We start from the raw sequence: 7251 nt of genomic DNA, 5'->3' as shown, positions 1-7251 counted from the left end.
AGTGATCCAAGATCACATTGAGTCCATAGGAAAAGCCAATACTATTAAAAGGGGATGAGGTGTTGCTTAATGGCTTGCTTGCTCAAAGTGCTTAGTGATATGCTCCAAAAGCCCTCAACCACTTTCTCATTTCCACATATGTCCCAAACCTAAAGTCAAACTCGGCCCCACCGATTTGATCTATCCGGCGCCACCGAGTTCACTTGACATAGCCACTTCCAGAAACCCTAATCAGTTCGGTCTCACCGATGGGATCTCGATCTCACCGAGATGGGCTTGCAAACTCTCTGTTACCTGTTGCAATAATTTCGGTCTCACCGAGATATGCAATCGGTCCCACCGAGTTTGCTTGACCAACTCTCTGTTTTTCTTATTACCAAAATCGGTCCCACCGAGTTTGTGTAATCGGTCAAACCGAGTTGAGGTTTTATCCTAACCCTAGCACATCGGTCCCACCGAGTTGATCATATCGGTCCCACCAAAAATCCTAACGTTCACATCTTGAACTGAATCGGTCTGACCGAGTTTCATGATTCGATCCCACCGAGTTTGGTAAATTGTGTGTAACGGTTAGATTTTGTGTGGAGGCTATATATACCCCTCCACCCACTCTTCATCTGTGGAGAGAGCCATCAGAACGTGCCTACACTTCCAACATACATTTTCTGAGAGAGAACCACCTACTCATGTGTTGAGACCAAGATATTCCAATCCAACCACAAGAATCTTGATCTCTCCTTCCCCAAGTTGCTTTCCACTTAAATCATCTTTCCACCCAATCAAAATCTGTGAGAGAGAGTTGAGGGTTGGGGAGACTGTCATTTGAAGCACAAGAGCAACGAGTTCATCATCAACACGCCATCTATTACCTTTTGGAGAGTGGTGTCTCCTAGATTTGTAGGTGTTACTTGGGCGCCTTCGACATGATTGTGAAGTTAAACCAAGGAGTTTGTAAGGTCAAGGAGATCGCCTACTTCGTGAAGATCTACCCAAGTGAGGCAAGTCCTTCGGTGGGCGATGGTCATCGTGGGATAGACAAGGTTGCTTATTTGTGGACCCTTCGTGGGTGGAGCCCTTCGTGGACTCGCGCAACCGTTAACCTTGGTGGGTTGAAGTCTCCATCAACATGGATGTATGATAGCACCACCTATCGAAACCACACCAAAAATCTCCGTGTCTCCAATTGCGTTTGCATACTCCAATCCCATCCCTTTACATTCTTGCAACTTGCATGTTTTACTTTCCGTTGCTCATATACTCTTGCCATGCTTTCTTGAAATGTATTGTGAATGTTTAAACTTGTGCTAAAATTCCACCTTAACTTAAGGAAATTAAAAACTGCTACTTTTCTTTGTTGAGGGTCTAATCACCCCCCCCCTCTAGACACCTCTTCTCAATCCTACAAGTGTTTTGCCTAGGTTCTCGCACTTGGCATTGTTTCTTCCTAGGGTCACCACACTCATCTCTCACCACTCAATTACCTTGCCACATCATATTTTTTGCCTACATGGCAGCCTTAGCACATGTACAAGGTGGAGCATTGGGAGGGGCCTAAAGCATTACATGCATGCCCGACGACCGAGAAGGAGCAGCGATTCTCGTGGTGAAGTGTCTGCACTCATAATATTTTATATTATTTAGTGATATAAAATCAACCAGTCATCTCCACAGTAGACCGGAAGAGTACGAAACACGGCAACCCTGTGTAGTTACATCATACTACATGGCTAACCCATGCTATCACCATATTTCTTGGCCTCCATGCGACACCTAGCTCTAGTAATCCAGCAGCCAGTATCGCTTCTCGCGCCTCGCCTCTCTCAAAGTGCGGCTGGCTGGCGTTTTGCCGTCTATTGAGGTCGGTTAACTCATCACATATTAGCAACATGCCAAGAGCATTCTAAAAAAATTAATGCACTCTATTGTTATGCCAATAAGAGGAAGCGCTTTGACCGATGGACCAAATGAGACAGGCGTGTCATGCCGTGAGTGGGTCCAGTTTCTCGTTTTGAACTTGTTTGGTGTAGTAGTAACACTTGGTTTTGACTGTTGATAAGATTTTATATAGGGCCTAATGTATTCTTCGAGGATGCCTTTGACTATTGATAAGATTTTATACAATTTGAAAATTATATCATTCGAAGATCCTTTGATGTTCCGTTTTAAAAAAAAGATCCTTTCACGTACGAATTTGACTGTATGCTTTGAGCAACTTGCATGTCCTATACTGCTCCGGTTTGGATACTCTAACTTAGCTAGAGGTTAGACTAACTCATGACTAACCCTGAACTAACTGTAGCCAAATAGGTGTTTGGGTGACAGGGTTAGATTGACAATAAATGCACTTGATGGAGAGAGAAAAGTGATTTTTCAATGGGCCCAATGAGAACTATCTCCAATTAGCACCTCTTGGGTGGGATAGTTTTTTTGGTGGGTTCGGTGCAAATTGCTCCAATTTAACCCTCATGCTTGGATACTTTAGGGCTATTTGAGCCCCAACTAGCTCAAACTAACTCTAACCCATGGATCCAAATAGGGCCAAAGTTAGTCTCAGAAAACGCATTAAGCCCTATATACATGGACAGACGGAGTACATGATACTAGCAAACGCTCACCATTAGTAGTAGTTCATTGGTTGGTTTCGATTTTTGATTCAGTTGATGTGCTGCTACCGTCCAATATTCGCGTGTGGTTGTTTCTAGACTAAAAAAAGGAGGTACTAGTACTTACTGTGGGAAAGGTGAAGTGACGGTTGCTTTGCCCGAGCAACTTATTACTCTAGGAATATGGGAGTACCAGCAGATTCAATGAACAGAGAAATGATGGTTGGTTCATCCGAGCAACTTACTCTGGCAAAGGTGGGGCTCTGTGATTTGACTGCTCACTAGTCATTACTACTGCGGTGCAACGACTTGGGTGAATCTTTCCCTGCAGTTGTGCACTCAATATTATCGCATGGTAGGTGGAGCCGGATGAAGGATGTCCCACATGCCGATGAAACGAAGTTGAATTGTTCCTGGCATTGCTATCAATCCTTCAGGATTTGTTTATATCTACGTATAATTTTAATGAAATTGTACTGTGATGCCACTACACCACAACACTAATGTAAGGGCAGAGAAACTGCCGGGAGAAGGCTATTTAAAGGGCAAACAAACTGCCGGGACAGTGGTTCTCCCGGCAGATAGAACTACCACGAGAACGGCTGCCGGGGATTACTTCTCCCGGCAGATAAACTTCTCCCGGGAGTTTTTTTGCCCTGGCCCATGTATTCCCCGACAGTTTATTTTCTCCCGGCAGATTGTCACAACATGTGAAACTGTAATTACCGGCAGTTAAACTGCCTACACAAACATGTTTACCCGGCAGATATTATGACAGCATGTTGATTTCACTAGCAAAATATTCTGGGCATCCATATTATGTAATATCCACCAATTATATATGTCTAGGCAATCAGGACATACCACATTCATACATGCACTTCAATCAAAGTAAGATATAGGCCTCATCGAAAACCTTAAACTTCATTCGATAAACATAATGACCATATATAACAAGGTTGTACCATAAAAGGAGTACATATTATATGTTTGCCACACAACCAAACTAAACTAGTGCCACAAAAGATGTACATATGCTTCTAGATGTGTGCCACACAACCAAAATGAGCTTAACAACCACCAAAATGCAGCAGGGACAAACAAGACACGTGACATTATCACTCCATCAACTTAATTGTAGGTCTTCCAAATCTTCAGCAGCTTAAAGATCTTCCAAACCTTAGTGAACTTGTGCACCTTTGAGAAACCTGCAATAGACCAGAAATGTTACATACAGCAGCCGCATATGTTCTGAAAGATGTTATAAGTAGGTAACGTGCGCAAAGTTACTGTACTAGCCAGCGAATTAAGTTAGCTTGTATTTGGGCTTGCTTTTCCTTCTAAGCTCTCTGCATCTACAACACAGAATAAGAGGGGAACTAGTTGGAGCATATATTTCAGGATCTTCTAATGGGGGGCTGTTTAGTTTCCTAGTTCCATGCTTTTGTTGGACAAGTTAGAAATGAAGGTCCCCTAAGATGGTATCTGATTAGTGGGCAAGCCCACAGATTTACAAATCAACTGAAACACTAAGAACATTTGGTTCAATAATAAACAATTTTTATTGGTTCACTTTCCTACATCACGCACAACAAGTTGAATTAGCCTAGAAAATTAAACCAAGGCTTTATGCAGACAAACAAGCTGAAATACTTCATGTACATGAAAGAAAGAGGATTCAGTTACATTCAATTGTTGTGAGCATGGAATCAAATGAAACTCATTACTCTACATGGCAGAGTCTATCATGTACATGAAAGAATTATGATCCAATTGCAGTTTATATTTGTAATTGACTAAAATAAGTACTGTAGGGGTATCTTTTTTATACCTACTGTAGGAGTATCTATATATACAAAAGTTAATCATTATGCTTGCGAGATCAGAGTAACCAAATTTATTCAGCTGACCTCTCTACAAATTCATGGCGGGTGGACACAAAAGCCCACTTCTAAAGAACTATAATGATCTGCTTGAATTACTAATTATTTATATAAACTGGAACAGGAGCTCAAGTTTCTTGGACACAAGTTGACCATGCAGCAACTACATGAGCAAAGCATTACTATTTGTGACAAAACCTAGAAGCTTGATACAAAACATTTTGAACTACAGAGACAACAGAATCAACTTTGAATATTTTCTAAGTACAAACTAGCAATATCTAGGAACTAACAAAATTGTAACATCAAAACAAGAAATCATAAAAACACTAAATACAGGCCAAAGCAAATGATATGGCAGCTGACATGTACGTTCACTAGAAATATAAGACGTTTTTGTAATTTAATTTGAACTGCAAAAATGTATTATATTATGGTACAGAGGTAGCAGTAAGCAGCAAAATGCAAGGTTAAACAATTTTTACACATGGGATGTTTTTTTTCCAAAATTTCATGCTAAGCATAGCATGTTTATACTTCTGAAATTAACATAGCACTATAATTAGAATCCACAATTATAAGTTAGTACAATTTATATCAAAACTTTGACATCTTTGTACTGAAGCTTGTTATTTGCAAAGCTGTCATATTATAAATCAAAGAACAAGAGCTTGTTAATTTAATTTAATTTTGACATCTTGTACGTGAGCTTGCGTTTATACTTTGATATCTAGTTAAGCAAAGAACAGCAAACAACAGCTGACAGAATACCTATTCTGTTGTACAAAATACTAAACAGTGTAATGCCAGGTCAACCATTTTTTACACATGAAAAGGAAGTGCTAGACAATGCGTAGGAATACAAGAGAAGGCAACACATATCCTCCTCATAAATGGTTCTATGGCAGGCAAACCAACGAGTCTGTGTCAAGTACTGCCCAATAACACAAGACTAAGCTGCAAAATACACAGAGGATGCAAAAGCTCAGTTCTGAATACACAAGGCATGCTTACTAGAAGATACACGCTGATCACAGAAGAAACAATCTAAAAAGTTTATTTCAGTGAAAATTAGAGAACAGTCTGCAAGAATTACATATAGGAAAAAAGAGCAAGGTACTGAGCTAGCCTCATGACCCATTTCTTCCATTTTTTTCTACTTAGGAACATAGCCACACACACCAGCACTACTACTAAACCTGGACGCAGAACCTAAAAAATGAGCATCCAAAAAGTCCTTTATCAGCAACAAATAAATAGTCTTACTACAGAGCAAATTTATTGCACTTGTAGATTCCAAAAAATGTAACTAAACTACAGGATAATAGTAGAATAGAGGTACTAGAATTTTGCACATTATACAGTTTTTACAGAAGAAAATCTACAATCCTACGGATCCACAAGCAAAACCGAAACCATAGCACTATAGGGTCTACAAAGTACAATGATATTTTCCATCTGAAACTTTGCCTTTGGCATTTGACAAATTGCCATTAGAGAGTCGTGCATCTCAACAGAAAGGGGAAATAATTGTAAACCCCACAAGCCAAACATCATATCACCCTAAATTAGATATTAAACTAAGTAACCTTTCTTGTCAGGGTTCTCCAAAGTCCAAATACACACATGAGAACCGGAATAGGCAGCAATTCATCAGTCGAATCTACCTATTGTTTGGTCAATCGCACAATACCCATCTTGTTTGCTTGTATAGCTCTGCTCCAAAGTCCAAACTGATCTCCATGCCTCCACAGTTTATATTTGACAGATAGTAGCCTTAAAACATTTCGATATCAATATTCATCCTAGCACAGGGTCAGCCATCAACAGCAAAGGATGTCACAATTGCGCACCGTGTAGTCCAAAAACATGCAGATATATTCTGCAACCGCAACCCTTAAATCATAGGAGTTGGCCGATCGAGGGGATTACAAATGCGCAAAAATTAGAACGAACATTTGATTCGGATTTATCTCAAGGGGAAACATACAGAGAGAAGGAAGGGCGGAAGGGGATGCTCACAGGGAGGTGGGAGGAGGGCTCCCGCTGGTGGCCGCTTGAGGTCGACGTTCCGCTACTTGCGGTAGAGATGCTCACAGGAGAGTTGGCAGACCCCTTGCCCTTGGTGCTTCGGTGAAGAGGAGGCAGCCTGCTCGAGGGAGGAAGCTCTCAGGGTGGTGGCGAGGAAGGCGTTCCGCGAAAGATGGTCGTCGTCGGTGGAGCGGTTCGGCGACACTAGTGGTGCTTCGTGTCAATCGGGTGCTCGGCGGTGTCGCTCTGGAGTGGTTGGGGGCAGCGACAGCATGGTTGGGGACGAAGGGCGGTCGGTAGCAGTGTGGTGGTTGGGGTCGGCGGAGGGGCTGTAGTGGTGGTTGGGGCCGACGGAGGGCTGCGGCGGTGGTGGGTGACGGCGGCAGCGGTGATCTAGGTGGAGGGCGGCCGCCGGCGCTGGGATAGTTGGGGGCGGCGGTGGCGATCTGGTGGAGGGTACGGGTGGATTGGGCGTCGAGATCTGGGGGGAGGCTCTACGGTCTGTTGGAGCCATGGAGGGCCGGCGCGTCTGTTGTTATGTTCGGCCCAAAATTTTCGTCGATCGCGCGGTTTTTCCTTGCTAGCCCACGCTAAGGCCCAATACAATTTTGGCTTCGCGCCGAAGATGGTGCCCCGGCAGCTTACGGGCCGCTGTTTAATTGTTCCGGCAGACAATGGCCCTTAAATCTACCGGCAGTGCGTGTGATGTCGTTTTTCAAGTTCTCCCGGCAGTT

General features: G+C 42.7%; 1 long non-coding RNA gene across 1 annotated transcript; it reads right to left on the bottom strand.

The window, feature by feature from the left end:
* Positions 1 to 3535: 3535 nt before the first annotated feature.
* LOC125551443 (uncharacterized) lies at positions 3536 to 7021 on the bottom strand. Its single transcript, XR_007302643.2, has 2 exons — positions 6509 to 7021; positions 3536 to 3811 (listed from the first exon to the last, which is right to left on the bottom strand). It is a non-coding gene; the product is annotated as an uncharacterized LOC125551443 (long non-coding RNA).
* Positions 7022 to 7251: the final 230 nt, after the last annotated feature.

This window comes from Triticum urartu, chromosome 4A (genome assembly GCF_056163025.1).
Source record: "Triticum urartu cultivar PI428250 chromosome 4A, HENAU_Tu73, whole genome shotgun sequence".
Taxonomy (NCBI): domain Eukaryota; kingdom Viridiplantae; phylum Streptophyta; class Magnoliopsida; order Poales; family Poaceae; genus Triticum; species Triticum urartu.
Note: the sequence above shows the minus strand (reverse complement) of the source record. Positions and strands in the feature narration are given on the sequence as shown.